The 16,456-nt window shown below is 40.3% G+C and overlaps 1 long non-coding RNA gene across 1 annotated transcript in view; it reads right to left on the reverse strand.

The window, feature by feature from the left end:
* Positions 1-16,456, reverse strand: part of LOC147600029 (uncharacterized) — a 686,528-nt gene that overhangs the window by 178,186 nt on the left and 491,886 nt on the right. The window lies entirely within an intron of this gene.

Raw genomic sequence — 16,456 nt, forward strand, 5'->3', positions numbered from 1 at the left:
GGCATGGAGTGGGTTGCAGCTTGGCCTCAACAGATGTAGGATGAAAGCAGGTAAAACTTCCCTTCTGGCACACAGTTAATCTCTAGAAAGCCAGATGAATTGTGCCGCTAAATTAGGATGATAACTTTTCAACTATGTTCCTATGCTACCAAAACTGTCTAGTGTCAATGCAGTTAGCAGAAGATTATTTTGTAAGCACATCCCAAGTGCAGGATTAACTATATCACCAGAGCATTTATGGGAAATGGGTTTGCCTATCACTGCATTTTTAGCTTGTGATAAACCTTGTTTACAATGACTTGAACTCAGAGCTCTTGCATTTCTTTTGCAGCAGTGAATCATGTCAAGCACTAACAAGTCTGCTGTGCTTTCTGACTTGCAGAACAAAGCAAGACATACAATCTGTCTTGGCAGATAAAATATCTTTCAGTTCACTTTTAAAATTTATTTTATTTTCAAAGCTATGAGTATTGTTGGTTTCTTGTTTGTGTTTCCCCCCCCCCCCCAGTATCTCACCACTTCCTCTGTGTACCTTTTGCTTTTGTAAATGAAAGCATTTCATCCCATCTTTCAGAAGATGAGTTATCAGTAAGCACTGGAATGTGTCAGTTTTAGGCCAACTGTAGGAGACAACAAACTCTTCTAGCGGCCATAAATCAGATTTGTGACTGTGCAGCTCCATCTAGTGATTACTCTCTACAACTGCAGCAGGAGGGGGAGAGTAACTGGGGTACGCTGTGTTTTTCATGAAACACTCTAAATTAGTAAGTTTTCCATGTCGTGTTGGCCTCTCGACTCTCAACTCGACGAGCTGCCTCACTTGAAGCTCTCTGGAAAGCTTCAAGTTTCTGATATTTCCAACAGAATTGGTGAACAGAATTGCTAACGTACTTAAACATGTGTCCGAAACGATTTTTTTTTTCTCCTCGGGTTCTTTATGCATTAATAGCTTACCTGTGGTGGGTAGTGCCAGAAGGTGTTTTACTATGTCAATGTATTGGACAATGTTTTGTTTCCTTTAAATAATGAAGCTGATTTACAGATATCTAAGTCAAGATAAAACACTTTCTTACAGTGGGAAAAGAGTTAAAGTCTTCCCATTAAATAGAAAGGAGCCAGCTGCTTTTCTTTGAGCCACTGCAATTTTCATTTTATATAGCTCTGTGATATGTTACTGAGCAGAAAACTTTGATTAATCCAATTAATTAGACACATGCTTGCAGTGTGCTGTGGTTACCTGAGCCTTTAAATATTTTGGTGGAGTTCTGCCTACTTCTTGCGCTGAGTAAGGTGAAGGCTACCTGGAGATAAAAGCTGTGTGTGAAGTGGGCTTGGATGCAAACCCCATTGCTCCCTATATCTGTAAGGTCAATCCAGTTGACAGAACATGATCGCTTTTGTGAAACATAAGGAGTAGGATAGATGGGATTCAGACTGGCTAGTGAGTGGTTGACCTCAGGATGTGTGAATCTTCACTTTATTCTTATTGATAATCTATCCACGGCTTCGCAGTCACTGGGTAACTGATATCTGCAACAATCTGTTCTACTGAAACCTTCCTACCAGGAGTGGTTTTGTATGTGGGAATGCTGCACACTATCCACTTTGGTGTCATCTAGCTGTGTAGCCTTACGTACTACACGTATTTAGTTCAGTGAGTAAAGCAGAAATGTGTTTGGAGCTTATGTACAGTTGAAAGAAGAAGACACAGTGGTCTTTGCCCCCAAAAGCTTACAATATGAATGTAGAAAAAGCGGTCATAGGCAGGAAGTGTAAGAAAGAGTTGGATTGTATTGATCGGTGTGCTTGGCAGTAGCCTAATTGTCAAGTTTCTCAGGAGAAATCAGAGCAGATAAGTTTTAAGGAAAATTAAGGAGGAAAGAAAATGAGTTTCGGAGCTGTTTACAAGGAGTTTACCTCAAATATGAGTGTAGAATGAGTAAAAGCCCAAATACAAGGAGGAACCAAAGAAGAATGCATTCATGCATTCACATGGTCAGACTAATTGCTGAAAATGCTGACTGGGATGGCATTCTGGATGGGTGGGACTTGAATGAGATTAGAGCTGGGGAAAGAAGTTGCAGTAATCAAGGTGATGAGAGCTTGGACAGAAGTTTTTGTTTATGAAGACAAACATACAGAAATTATCTTGAAAATATGTTAAAATCTTTCTCGTTGTTTTTGTATGGTTGAATGTGAGGGGCTGGAGAGAAATTAGAGTGGAAAATTAAGAGTTATGAGTTGAGTGATAGGTAAAATAGTAACTTTAATCTATATTGATGGAGGAGGAAGGTTGGAGGCAGAGGCTAACCTGATCTTAACCATCCTCCGGGAGGTGATTGAAACATATTGGGATGTTAACCTGGCTGCAAGGAGATAGGAGTGAAGAGGCAGACCTGCAAGTTGTCTGCATCGACATGGTGTATGAATGCGTGCATAAATTGGGCCAGTTACTCAGAAAAACCAAGAAGCCATGAATTCCCATACCTTTTAAGCTATTCGGAGATAAACAAACCCATAACCATTCTATTGGATTTATTTATTTATTTTATTTTAATGGGTTTTCATAATCTCTTTGGTTAAAACTGAAACAGAACTTATTTACCATATTTATGTGTTCATTCATCTGTCTGTCTTAGGTATTGTAGACAAAACATGTTTATATTTTATAATTTTACACTCTGCAGTGTATGTTTCCTTGCAAGACCTAGATAAATCAATTGATGGTGGCGTATTTTAGAGGTCTGTATATGGAATTATTATTTTTTTAATCACAATTGAGATTTCTTTTTTCTTCCAGTTGGTTTTGCTATTGTATTTGTCTGTCCCATCCCTGTTACCTCTCTAGTGTACACTTAACATTTCATTTTACAGTTCTGTAATGCAGTGTTAGCCATTTGCTGGCATAACCTCCTTGACCTTAGAGATACGCATTCCATGTGTATCTGCTGTAGCAATTTTTTTGCCGTGAATGTTTATACATCTTCTCAACTGAAAATCTTGGGGTTGTAAGAATGGTGCAATCTTTTGTTTTTAAACTGTGATAAATGGAGTTGCTCTCCAAAATTTTCCCCTTAGATGAATTCAGTAATTTGAAATAAGACTAATAGCTTCCCAAATACTCATCATTGCTTCTAAAGTCATCTGGATTTTTTTTATCAGACAAACTGTAAGTATCAAAGCTTCCTTTAATATGATTCATTGTCCAACTGGAGGGTAATCGCTAAAATGGAATGCAGACATGAACAATGACTTTAACTAAGTTGGTTCGGTTACTTTAATCTGCTTGGCTACTTCTATCACATTCAGTCTTCTGTGGGAGCTTTTAAAGTATGTCTTTCGATAACAGCTTGTAAAGGCTGTGGTACCTTCACATCTATTTCAAGGCTAAGGTATCAACATTTCAAATGCTGCTGCTAAGAAAGCTGGTGATTCATGAGCCCATAAGCCTTAAGCCATTAAACTTGCAAACAGCGAATGGTTTAGAAATGGTTTTCAGCTAGAAGCATTTTGACATACTGGGAAATATTTTCAGGCCTTACTGGCTTACAGGCCAATGTTTTGAATATATATGACTACTTTTTGCCATCTCATTACAAGAGTAGGTTCAACTTTGGACATGCAGGTATCGTGAGGAGAGAGAGTCCATGCCAAGCAGCATAATTTCCAGTGCAAAGTAAGTTAATGGCTTCTATGAAAATACCCTACAAGTAACAAGGATGGTAAAACTCAGAGAGCTTGACTGGGAGAGACCCAGTGAAATAGCTTGTTCAGTGGCTCACCTTGACAGATCCAATGATAGAAGCAGTTCTCCTGACAAAAAGAATTTGTTACTGAAGGATGTGGTTCAGAGGAATGTTGAATTTCTTAAAACAGGTGACAGACTGTTCTGAATTATCTCCTTCCAGGTTGTAGCCCAGCCTCACCCATGGAGCAACCACATGGACAGTGGTGCAGTGTGTGCTTGCTACTGAGAAATAAAGCTTGGTATTGATTTGCTCCTGCAATGATCTTCATGTGATGGAAACAGGCACAATTTGAGTGGAGCATTCTGCTTTTCTTACAAAGCCTGCTGTAAGTCTCAAGGTGCTGCTCCACTTAAGCCTTAAACTGTATAACGCATAAACAAAATCTGAGAAATTTTGTACATGTACATGTAATAAAATAAAAGAAGCAGTGAACAAATAAACCACAGCTATCACACCACATTAACCAGACACCCCCATGCCATTATCTTTGCCTCTTTTTTTTTGATATCTGAAGAAACCTGTGTCAAAGGCCAGCAGACTGGATTTGTTTCATTCCACCTGCGTGAATGGATGCCAAAAATGAAGGCTAATTTTGGAAGCCCAGGGTTTTTCCCTTCCCTTAAGGGCATTTGTTCTAGAGTTTCCAGTGCACAAAAGCAAGAGGAGCAGCATCGACAGCAGAAGAAGTCCAGGACTGGGGTGTTCCTAGATAGTCTGCCCCACACCCATTAAAGAATGATGAAAGATCTAGAGAGCTGTAGGTCAGATTGCCATTCCATGAGTAAGAATTTGTCACAAGCATGTGAAAACCATACCAGGCTATTCATTTTTGAACTTGAAATCAAGAATTCCTAGTAGACTGTTAGTCAGTTGGGAAGAATAGGGAAAGGACTACCTATATTAGTCAACTGTGGTTTGCTAATGTGATGCAGATGTGTAGAGGGTGGTACTGGATTTAGCAGGTAAAATACATCTGCTGGAGAGTGAGCCCAATTAGTGTCAACACCTGAAACTCCATGTGTGGTGCATTACCCACTGAAAAGGTGCAGTGGGGGATAGCACAGATACCCCCAGGAAACAAAGGAGAGTAAGAGGTGCAGAGAGTAGCCTCTGGCATTGCAAAGGGCAGTATTGCTTGTAGGAGGAAACAGAGGGAAGGTAGGAAAGAATTTTTTAATTGTGTGCAATGTTCACTCTGCTTCTCTACCTTCCCCCCCCCCCATTGATGATATAGTCTTAGTAATTGCCATGAATAGAATACAACTCTCTGTATGTATTAAGATAATTGTTACAATTCTATAGAAAATTCTATATAATTTTGTTCTTCAGTATTAATAATTTAATTTTTTTTTACTGTTATTTTTCTTTGAGCTTGAATGTTAACAAAGGGCTATATAGATTTTTTTAACTTCTTACCCTGTTCTGGCTTCATTTTGTTATGTATATGTATATAAAATAACTTCATCTCTTTTTAATATAAACAATTGGAACACTTCTGTTAAATTTGGTAAGAATTTTTTAAAGAACACCTAACATGTGAACTTTGAACTTTACATTCCCAATCATCCCTTTGGTAAGAATAAGGCTTTCTTAGTATAGTATTTTAAAGTTATGTTTTTACTGATTTCTTTTAGTGTTTTGGAGAGCACAAGGTCCTTCTGCTTTAATATATTTGAATCATATTTTCACTTTTTAATCGAAATTCCTATCCATTTTGTTTTTACGAAGTCCCTTTCTTTCTATTCCTTTATAGCCTAGGCTTGACTTCATAAGAAGCTCTAACTGAACCATAAACTACCTTTATAAATATCATTTTTCCTTGAAAGCTATATCTTATTGCAATGACCAAAGTTTTGTCATGTGTTAGATTAAGATGTCTGCCTAAAATCAATAATGCTGAGGTAACAACATTGGTTTCTGCTAGGCTCTCAATTACTTTCTCAGTTGTTTGTCATAGGAAGAATATATGATCAGTTGTTTCCCCTGCAGGCTATAAAACCAGCCTGTTCGCCTTTGATCACTTCTGCATACTTCACTTTTACTCTCCTAAGTGTAACACTGATTTTTAGAGCCTTGGACCTGTGAAGTAGCAAAATGATTCTTCTGTAGTCCATTCCGAAGGATAATAGCCTCCCTGTATAAAGCATAAATATCCCTGGACAGCAGTTGGCTCTTTCGGGTTACATTGTATGATTGGTATGGAATCTGTTCCTAAATTTGCCATGCTCTTTGAAGAAATGTCCGGGAGAAACTTACTTCGCAGTTGTTCCTTTGCACCTTGTGTTCCCTATACTTTTTTGTACTTTATACTCCCTGTTGTGCTTCTCTTCTTTTGCAGGTAGTCCCTTACTCTTTGTATCTGTTTGGGTAACAAGTACAGCTGTAGAACTGCTAATCTTTTAGTCTTTTTTTTTTTGCTTCCCCCCCCCCCCCCCCTTTCTGCCTATACCTTTGTGTTTTTAAAGATGGTTTCTGGTGCCATTTTGTTTTTGCGTTTTGCCACAGAGGGGAAACACAATCATGCTGTGCTCTTTCCTGGGAGCTTTACTTTTGTTCTCTCTTGATCTCCTTTATCTGAAATAAATTACACTGTACCTGCATGATGTCAGTAAACACTCTGTTAGACAAAGGAATACTTGAAATAGTATAGTCTCTTGTGAAAATAGGAGCAGCTGCAATGGGGCAACTAAGTCAGCAGCTGCTTGTTATTTTAAGTGTTCTTCCCTCAAAAAGAGCCAAGTATGTTTCTGAATGAGGCTTCAGAGGTAACAGGTGACTTGGAGAAGGTAAATTGAAGTTTTGGTCCCATCGTGTCACTGAAGAGAAGCTGTCTTTGCTTGCCTCTGGATTTTCACATGTCCTGTGTTATAACGACAGAAGGTAATATAATGCAGAACAATGAACACACTATTTTGATTTGAATTTTTTTTTTTTTTTTTTAAATACACAAAATTAGAAATTAATCTAGTCACCTTCAATTTCCTGTCCAGGGAGTGTATGTGAGAGGATAGGTAGACTTGGTGGCAGGAACATTTGGATTTCAAGGACATGCAGAATACTCAACATCACTGTAGCCTGGCAAAGCCCTGCTAACGTATTTCACAGTACAGAGCAGCTCTGCAGTTAGAGAGCTGTTATGTTTCCTAACAGGGTATTTGTAGCATGTTGTAAACAGTAACTGTTGTAACTGAATCCTAGGCTGTGGTCCTTAAAACCTGAAGCGCTACCCAACTGGCAGAAACCTTAATGCAGTTTGCCTTTGTCTTCTAATTCATGTAGGCAACAGTGGAAAATGGCAGTGTGCTTGGGAGCTAGGCCAGGAGGAGGATAGGTATGCAGCTGGTCGTCTGTCTCGCAGCTTTTGAGAACATAGGTAATTACTGTGTGCCATACACCTCCTAAATGAAATGCCTTTTGGAAAAATCAAAGCTGTCTCTCTGCTTCCAAGGCAGAGACAGTTTCTCTCACCAAATGGGGTTAGTAACTCTTCCAGCCTAGCTGCAGTATTCTTTCATGGACTGTTTAGCTTCTTTATGTTTATGCACCCATAGAGTTGTTGTATACCTAAAAATAAGGCATGAAATGTGGACTTGGTGTTTATTGTGCAATCAGCTCAGACTTAAAAAGGGTAAGCGGCATAATGGACTGAGCATTGTGTGTCCCATAACAATAGGAAATACGAGGCTGACTGGTCCTTCACAATTCTGTAGTTTTTCTGTGGGTTTCTATATTGGCACCTCATGAGAAGTGGTAGTAGGTCTTCTGGTGCTAAAATAAACTTGCAACCCAAATATTGACCATGCTGGAAAGCTTGACTCTAGTCTGTTGGATCAGACCTATTTCCTGTGTTAAAGCAGGTGACAACTATTCTGTTCTTAATGGATAGATGAAATAAAGTAAGAGGAAAAAAAGAGGAGAAATGTAGATGGTTTGAAAGGAGTTTTCTTTTCTTCTGAGGCCATGCATGTAAGGTGAAGGAGAAAGCTATAAGGTGTGCAGGCATTGGAGGACTGCTCTCGTCACCAGGTAGTCTGATGGAGTGGGAGAATCCAGGAGTACCTGGGGATTCTCTGGAGCCTTGGGACCTTTGACTCCGCTCAGAGGATGCCAAGAGCTTCTGTTAGGCATTAATACACATAAAACATTTGCCTAAACACTTGTTGGATGTTCCCGAGTCCCTGGCAAAGACAACTGCTTGCTGGTGTTGCAGGATGATGCCATATATTGTTCTGTTTTGTTCTCTAAAGTACATCAAACTCAAGCAAAGGTACTCCTTTCCCGTGTTTGGTAGTACTACAGCAAGTCATTCTTCACTTCTGTTTTCTTCAGGGTAACACATTTTTAGAGCCTTGAACCCATGAAGTAGCAAGACAATTCTTTGAGAATCCTTTCTCAGGGATAATAATTTCTCTGAGTGATATATTTTAATTATCACCAGCACAAATCCGAATTTGAGCAGTACAAATGGTAATGGTAGGATGACTGAAGTGAAAAATCCTGCTTTCTCTTACTACTTTCTGCCATGATGAATTAAATTGCCTCTTAAGTCAGTGCACAGCATCAGCATTGTTCAGTTCCTCCTACATGACTGTAAAAGCAAAATGTTAACTTTCATCATTGGTTATGACTGTCTGCATATGATCTGTTGGTTGTAGGGGTTGCTTCTCCCTCCTTCATCTCCCCATCACCCCCCTTCCTTCTAAGACTGTAAAAGCCATTTAGACTATGGAGCCTTTTGTCTATTCAAATATAACACAGAGGGTGGTGGTAGGAAAAATCCTGGAACCTGATCAGAATGACCAGAAATTAATTGTTCATGAGATACTCTCTCGGGCCAAGAAAAGGCTGTTGGTTTTTCAAGCCTGCACTATGGGAACAGATACTGAAGCAGTGAACCGTGTGTAATCCTCAGATCAAACTCAATGAGAGAAGGGTCTGAAAATGAGGACTTGGAGACTTGACTTGTTCATGGGAAATGCAAGAAAATTTGTAAAGGAATATCCTTGTCTTCGGCTCTGATCTGAGCCCAAAGACTGCAACTGTGACAAGTAAATTGAATTGGGAAATTAGTGTGGGACTCTTAAATGTTATTTGCAGGTGTACTTCTGGTACCAACTAAGAAATTTTTATTTTTGTATCTTTGCTCCAACTTCCATTTGTCTTTGAAGTGCTCTGTAAACCTGAATTTAAGGGTGTTCAACTTAATATCTTTAGGCACCTGTGTCTAAGCAGGTTGTCTAGATTCGTGATGGTGGAGAGAAATGGGTATTTCTAGGGGCACAGCTCATATCAAGGTAGATGTCAAAAAATCTCTGAAGATGAGTGAATTGTGTTCTGCAAATTCATGTTTCTCTCTGACTCTGTATTACTAGGTCAGATATAGGTGTTAGGGTTATAAATGTCTCATATTGCATGGAGTGAATGACTGGAACATTTGAGAATTTTGGAAGCTTGGAGAAAGGATAGGCATTAGTTACTGAAGTATTGTTTTAAGAGACTGAGTCTGAGGAATTGGGATGACTTTTGAGTTGTCTTACTTCTATACAGTGACAGCAGATAGAGGAGCTACTGGCAGAAGAAGGCTATAAATCTGTTGTGGTTTAGCAGTAGTCAGCAAGAGTACCATGCAGCTGCTTGCTCCCTGTCCCCATTCTCAGTGGAATGGGGGAGAGAATAGGGAAGAAAGGAAAACTCGTGAGCTGAGATGAAGACAGTTTACTAGAATAGCAAAGGAAGATGATAACAAAATATAGGGATACTAAAATATACAAACCAATGATGCACAGTTTCTCACCACACAATGACCAATACAGCCTGTTCCAAATAGCAGTCACGGAAATGAAACCGAGCAGTAAGCTAAGGAGTGAGAGAGCTTCCCCTGGCCAACTCCCACTTAAATACTCAGCATGATGTTTATGGCATGGAATATTCTTTTTGGCTGGTTTGAGTGAACTATAGTGGTTATACCTCTCCCAGTGTCCTGCATCTGCACATTAGTGAGACCTAGAAAGCTGGAAAAATGTCCTTGGTCTCTAGCAACAACTAATAACATCAGTGTACAGTCAACATTCTTCACATATCAAATCCCATACTGAATCCAAAATACAGCAACTATTGGAAGAAAACTAGCTCCATCCTAGCTGAAACCAGGACAGAGTCTTCAGCTGTTAGGCGAGAAATACATGCTTTTCTCTGTGATCGGTGTAAAACCTCATCTTCTAGATCTTGCTTGCTTTGCATACATGGGGGTGTGTGCATGTACGTGTTTAACCGACATGTTATCGACTTGCATCTTCCCTCAGCTACAAAAAGAAATGCTATAAAGTGAGCCTACTGTTAATTAACTTCAGGAATACTTGGGAAGTCTCATTTATATAAAAGTAAGTGATTGAACACAACTAACAATATAGTTACTGAGACAACTGGTTCCTAGTGCCTCCTGGCATTTCCAACCTGGAGATGCTGGTGGTTTTTTTGTAAATGGAAGTGTGTTTTGTGTATACAGATGTTTCCATCAGATCTTTATTACTGTATTACAGCCTTGCCAAGGTGAAATTCTGCCGTTCTCTGCCAGTACCGTTCAGTGTTAGTCAACTGGATATACCACAATAACAGAAGAACTTGGTCCTGGGTTTGTGTAGGTTTTTTCCTATTTGTTTTGTTTTCAAAAAGGGAGTTGTGACTAAGTAGAGCATGCTGTTAAAGTTCTTACTGTTCTGATTAGATGGAGCAGGTTAAAACTGTGGACATTCCTGTTAACCTCTCTGAATATTTCTCTTACAGCTGGATTTTAAGAATAGGAGGCTGGTCCCTGTAAATCGCTGTGAACGGAGAAGGAGAGGCGTTCTCAGAGAAGGCTGTGGATTATTGTATTAAGTTAGAAATCTTCTTAGGTTAACTGTTCTCATAAGCTTATTAATAACACATACAATTTACATATGTTTTATTAAATAAATATGCTGTTAAGAACAGCTCTGTAAATAAGCCCCACTTTTATTAACTTCAGTGTCCCAGTGGCTTTAAATGCAGTTCCTGATTTGAAATTACAATGGCTGATTAAACTAGTAACTTTTAAAAAGCTTATCAGGGGTGGATTTATCCAGTCAGCTTGCTTAAAATTATATGTAATGCAGGAGCTTTTTCTAGCAGGCAGATGTAAAGATTTTATAACTGTTAAGGCCTAAACTGAATAACTCTGGCTTGGAAGTTTTTGATGGAGTTTCTAGAAGGTGGTGAGAATATCAAGAAGCAAACGTCCTTTCCTCTTTCAGGATGGTAACCCTGTGAAGCCTCTCCTCTGTACATCTGCTCATATCTCTGCTGTCTGTTTTGCATGGAATCTGATAACTGCTGCAATTAAATCCCTCTTTTTACTGATATGTTAAGCAGCAAGATCACTTCTTTGTCTTGTCTTTATTAAGAGGAATCTAATTTAAAGGTATAATTGTTACATGCATATTTCTCCCTTGCTTGTTTGCACCTTATTTCTCCCTAGCACTGATTCAGGTAGAGGCATGAGGTGAAACTGCTTCCTTCCTGCCATCTCCTTCAGTGTTTCTCATCACAGTACTTTTTCTCTGTGCTGCATAGCCAGGGGGAGCAACTTCCCTCCCCACTGTTTAAGACCAGTGAATTTAAAGAATATGCCTCCAGGCTTGGGATACCACATTACATGTTTTAGTGCTTTAACAGGCAGTGGGTAAGCAGGGTATTTGTGAGAGGAACTTTGAATATTTCATATGGGCTCATTGTTCTGTGGTGTCTCAGTCCTATGTGTTTGGTGTTCCCATGTGATGGTCAGCCCTCCTCTTAATCCTGTCAGCACAAACTCTCCTTGCTGCTATTGATAACTGTGCCTCTCTCTCTCTTTTAAAAATCTAATCTGAACATCTTTGCTCCCTGGGTTTTCTTATGCAAGAAATGAATATTCAGGGGACTATATTTTCTTGACAAATTTCTGGTGGCAAAACAGTATGTGGGAATAGTGCAAAAAACCAGAACTTTCAGAAAATTGGTTACTTTTGCTGACCTCTGTTATTTCCTTGTCTGGAGCTGCTTTTGCTGTCCTTGAGGAGGTCAGAGAAGGGAAAGGATGCCCATTTCACATCTGCTGCACTGACAAGCAACCAAATGTACCTTTTGGCTAGTGGTTGGCATTTTGGCAGTGCAAAGCTTCCAATTCCCACCCTTCCACAATCAGATAGGATGAATAGCAGAGCTGTGCGATATTGCTTATTGGCATACAGGTTAAGTACATGGGCTGCATATGAGTCTATTCATCTGAAGTGATCCTTTCAGATCACTGCCCAGTTTTCTAGCATAATCTTCTTGGAAAAGAGCTTGGCATGTGTGTCTCGTTTTCTCTTGGCACATGGGTGGTAGTTTGGGTTTTTTTTTTTCTCTTCTAGTAATTTCCTGGTGTGCAGTAGTCATCCTAAGCAGCAGCACTGTATCTGAAAATGAATGGGCATATTGCAATCTGGAGGAAATGTCATGCCCTTCTGGTGCGGATTCTGAGTGATACAAGCTGTGGAGGGGTGTTTGTGGTGGCATGCTGTAAATTAAACATTGTCCTTGCTGCAGGCAGGGATAAGAAGAGGGCATACTCCCACACTTTCTCTCGTTCTTTTTAGGCATCTGAGAATGGCATAAGCCAGTCATAAAAAGCAGGGCCTGGTCAGAGTGGGACAAATACCTTCACCTGTTGTAAAATTCAGAGCAGCATTTAAATACTTGCTTCCTCTGACACTCTGCTAGAGAATCACCTTATCACTTGTAATTGCTTGCTTCAAAGTGCATTGGAACAGCTGAACTTCCCTGGATTAAGACAACTTTATGCTATATTTTTGCCCTCTTTTGGACCAAAAAAAGCCTCAAACTCCAATTCATGGTTTCAGTCTTTATGGTGTGTTGGTTGTAGGCAGCTAAACTATGAAAAACAAGAGGGGAGTGGAGACAGTCAATGAAAACACCTGTTCAGGTAATAGCTTTTCCTGTCTTCTTGCCTCATCTTCTCTATGTGGTTCATCCCCTTTGCATGTTGTTTTAAATCAGGACCACTTTGGGGAGCAGGAGTTATTTCTTATTATGCATGTGTGCTGCATTTGACATCATGGAGTCCTCCTCTGGTTGGAACCATAGTTATTACAGTAGTACAAACAGATATGCCTGGAGGGCAGGGCAAATGCATCCTTCAAAGCGGAGAGGACTGTGAAGTTACGTGGCTTCAGCAGCATCTTGGAATATAGGAGCACATAATTGGTGCTAATGGAGTAGCCAAAAGGCTTATACCTCCCCTCAGTTTTTCCTTTGTCTTCACCTTGGATCATCCATGGGTGGAAATTAAGCTCCATCAGGAGGAAAAAAAAAAAAAAACAACCAAATCCCACCAAAACCCCACTACAACTTGGGGCTTGAGATCTTGTGTAGAGATTTCTGGTGAAGCCTTAGGAGAAGTGAAGTTCAGGAGAGGGACTGCAGCTGCTGGATTGTCTAATCTGGATGTGTGCTGTGGGTTCGATGTTAATGTCTTCACCTATACTATACCATTCTGTATAGATAACAGAGCCAGTTCCCATCTGGGAACAGCTTAGGAGCATTAGCGTGAAAGTTTGAATTACCATTTTGACAATTGCAGTTTCAAGGCTTGCCCATTGTATTTCCTTCTTAAAGGCTCCTTTTGGGGTGCTGAAGCTCTTGCACTTGAATGTCCCCTTATTTCCTGATCTGGTGCTGATCAGTGTCAGAGAAGAGGAGATACAAATCCCAGTTTTCCTTTTGTGACCTTAGTCATGTCGTGGTCACTAAATTAATGGGCTGTAGAAACAGAAATACTAATTCTCTTGTCTGACTCCTGTATTGGGACTTTACCCTGAGCTGGGGTCTTGGTGTGTATAGATACTGTATCTGTAATAGTTGCTGATCCAGCAATTCTGTAATACAAATAACAGCAGAGATGAGAGTTTGTTTTCTATTTTTTCACTCACTTCCTTTTTTAACCAGTGGCTAAATCAGCTGTGGCAGCTGTTGCTTTGGCTGCAGGCTTTTCTATTTTGTACTGAAGGCTGATACACATGTGGTGAAGTTGCTCATCTGTTGAGGGGTGGGTGAGAGGACAGGGTGATTTCTCAGTAAATAGTGATGTGCGTGTGGGACTGACAGCTTTGATCTGTTTCCCTGTGGGATAGAGTGCTGCCATGGAGGATGAAAGCCTGGTTTGTTTGGCATTAGGCTGAGAGTAGTGCAGCTCAAGGGTATGTAAAAGAACAAGAGGAAAGAGCAGAGAGGCACTCTCCATGGACTACTGTCTTCTTCCTAAAGCAGCTGGAATGGCAGTGTGTAATTGTAATAGCCTGCATATTTCATATTGGTGGGGACTGTAAAAAGGTGCCCTTGGTACAGAGCGAGGATCCAGTCTGACAGAGTACTCGCAGCACCTAGTGACTGCATGTAACAGTCTTGTTTCCTGTCATGGCAGTCTGGAGCCTCCCTGTAACTCTCCTCTGAAAGCTGCATTCAGGTTGTGACTGACAAGATCTTGAGGATGCTTGGGTGAGCACTTGCATGCAGAAACCTTGAGTGCTGCAGGAGATGGGGCGATGATTTAGTAGGTGACTTGCTAACTTTTTTTTCTCCCTCTTTTGAACTGGCAGAGGTACCAGGTACCTCAGCACTGTGCTGTGGTTTCTAAGCCAAGGACTTAAGTCAGGTGTGGCCATTAACAAGTGGTAGTACTTCTCATCACTGTGTGCAGCCGGGGTTATCTCCAGTACCTGGCTATTTTGCAGCTGTAGACTGTTACCTTAAGGTTGCCTATTTTGCAGTTTCCTTCGGACTAGCTGCATTGCAGAGTTAAATGTTTGCTGTTAAATCTCTTCAGTGTTTTGCTCCAGCGGAGGCTGTGTTCCAGTGGTGAAGGAAATAGTTCTTGTGCTTGTTTGTCTGTCAGTTCAAAGCTGTGAAGGGCTTTGTCTGTGGTTTGTCATGAGGCTCCATGATAGGCATACTGTCTCCCTCAACAGAGTTGTTAACTTTGCAGTGTGAATTATTTTTACTGCCTACCCACACAGCCAGGCTGGGTAGGTAATGTATGATGATACCTTTTTTGTCAGTTCTTTTGTATGCTGTCAGCTTCCTCCATCTGAAGCATCAGTTATGGTCTCTGATTGTTTTAGCACCCCTGCATCAGTTTGCTGCCCTCCCATGTCTACTCTGGGACTCAGTAACCTGATCTAGTCAGGGATGTCCCTGTTCCTTGCAGGGGGGTTGGACTAGATGACCAGATGACCTTTGAAAGTCCCTTCCAACTCTAACCATTCTATGATTCTATATGCTAAGCTGTGACACCTGTGGCTGAAACACTGCCCTCTTGCTGTTGTTTCTTCACATCCCTTCCAAGTTGAGTAATAATCAATTTTTTCTGTAATATCCTAGCTCTTTGCTTGTAATCAACTTACAGTGATATCCTGCTTAAAATCATGTGGTACTCCAGCAGCAAAGCCATTTCCTTACTCTCTGGTAAGAGGAAATGTTGATGCAATTAACACGCAGGATTGCTTTTGGAGATAGTAACAGCTTATGTGAAGTTGTGGCTGCTTAAGCCTGGTCTCTGGTGTGTGTTTTGCCTTTCTTCTATACAGTTCTATGATTCTACTTCCTTGACTATCAGGCAAAGTGCACCTAAAATGGAAAAAAGAAAAATTTGACTTCAGTTTGTGTTGAGTATCAGTGAAGGGTAGTGGAATATGAGTCCTGAGTACCCATTTTTTTTTTTCTGAGAAAGATGAGAAATGAAGCTGACGGATACATTTTACATAGTATGCATGTGGGAAGATGTGCCTGTTCTCGGGACAGCCAAGGTTTGTGGGTTTCAGCAGCTGGAAGAGCTGTTAGCTGTAGCTTGTAGCTGTTAGCTTGTTCAGAACCATTTGGTATCTCTCTTAATGCGGTCCTGCTTACCAGACTTTTTAAAGAACGCTGTGGTCCATAGCCAGTATACTCAGTGCTTAAGGGAAGACTGGTGTGCTGGGTCTCAACAAGAATTATACCGCCGACTTTGGTCAGTGTTGAGTGCTTTGGAAATCTCACCTAGGTAACTGCACTCTCCAAATGACTGGTGAAGCAAAGCTAATATTAGTCACTGAAGACTAAACTACCATGTGCTTATATTGATCTACGTGCACCTGCAGAACCAATAGCTCAATGCTTTGCTGACAAAGCATTTCAGGGGAGGGACTGGGAAGATGGATGCAATGCAGAGGCTGTGGCTGACTTATAAGTGCTGATTTATTGAGTTGCGTGCATACTCGGAATTTGTAAAGTGCAAAACACAATGTGTACATTACTGGATGAGAAGCTAGCCCAAATATGGAAAAAAATTCTCCAGTATGTAGTGTTTTAAACGTATATGTATATAAGTATATGTAGATCAGTATGTTACCTGTCAGTCAAATGTTAGTGATCTTTGTATGAGGAGCGAGGCTGCAAGTCATTTATCTTTTAAACTTGAAAACCAGGTATCCTAGGTATTTTAAATGATTGCTTGTAAAACATTGACAAATTGCAAAGCAAATTCTAACACTTTAACAGAAATGTATAGAAGCTTAAATGAACAAAAAGTGGCATACTGTCATCCTGTGGACCCTACAGGGGATGTAGGGAGGTGCAAAGTGTGGAGATAGGTAAAGATCTGAAGTATTCCACAATGA

This window comes from Chlamydotis macqueenii, chromosome 7, assembly GCF_036417535.1.
Source record: "Chlamydotis macqueenii isolate bChlMac1 chromosome 7, bChlMac1.mat, whole genome shotgun sequence".
Classification (NCBI taxonomy): domain Eukaryota; kingdom Metazoa; phylum Chordata; class Aves; order Otidiformes; family Otididae; genus Chlamydotis; species Chlamydotis macqueenii.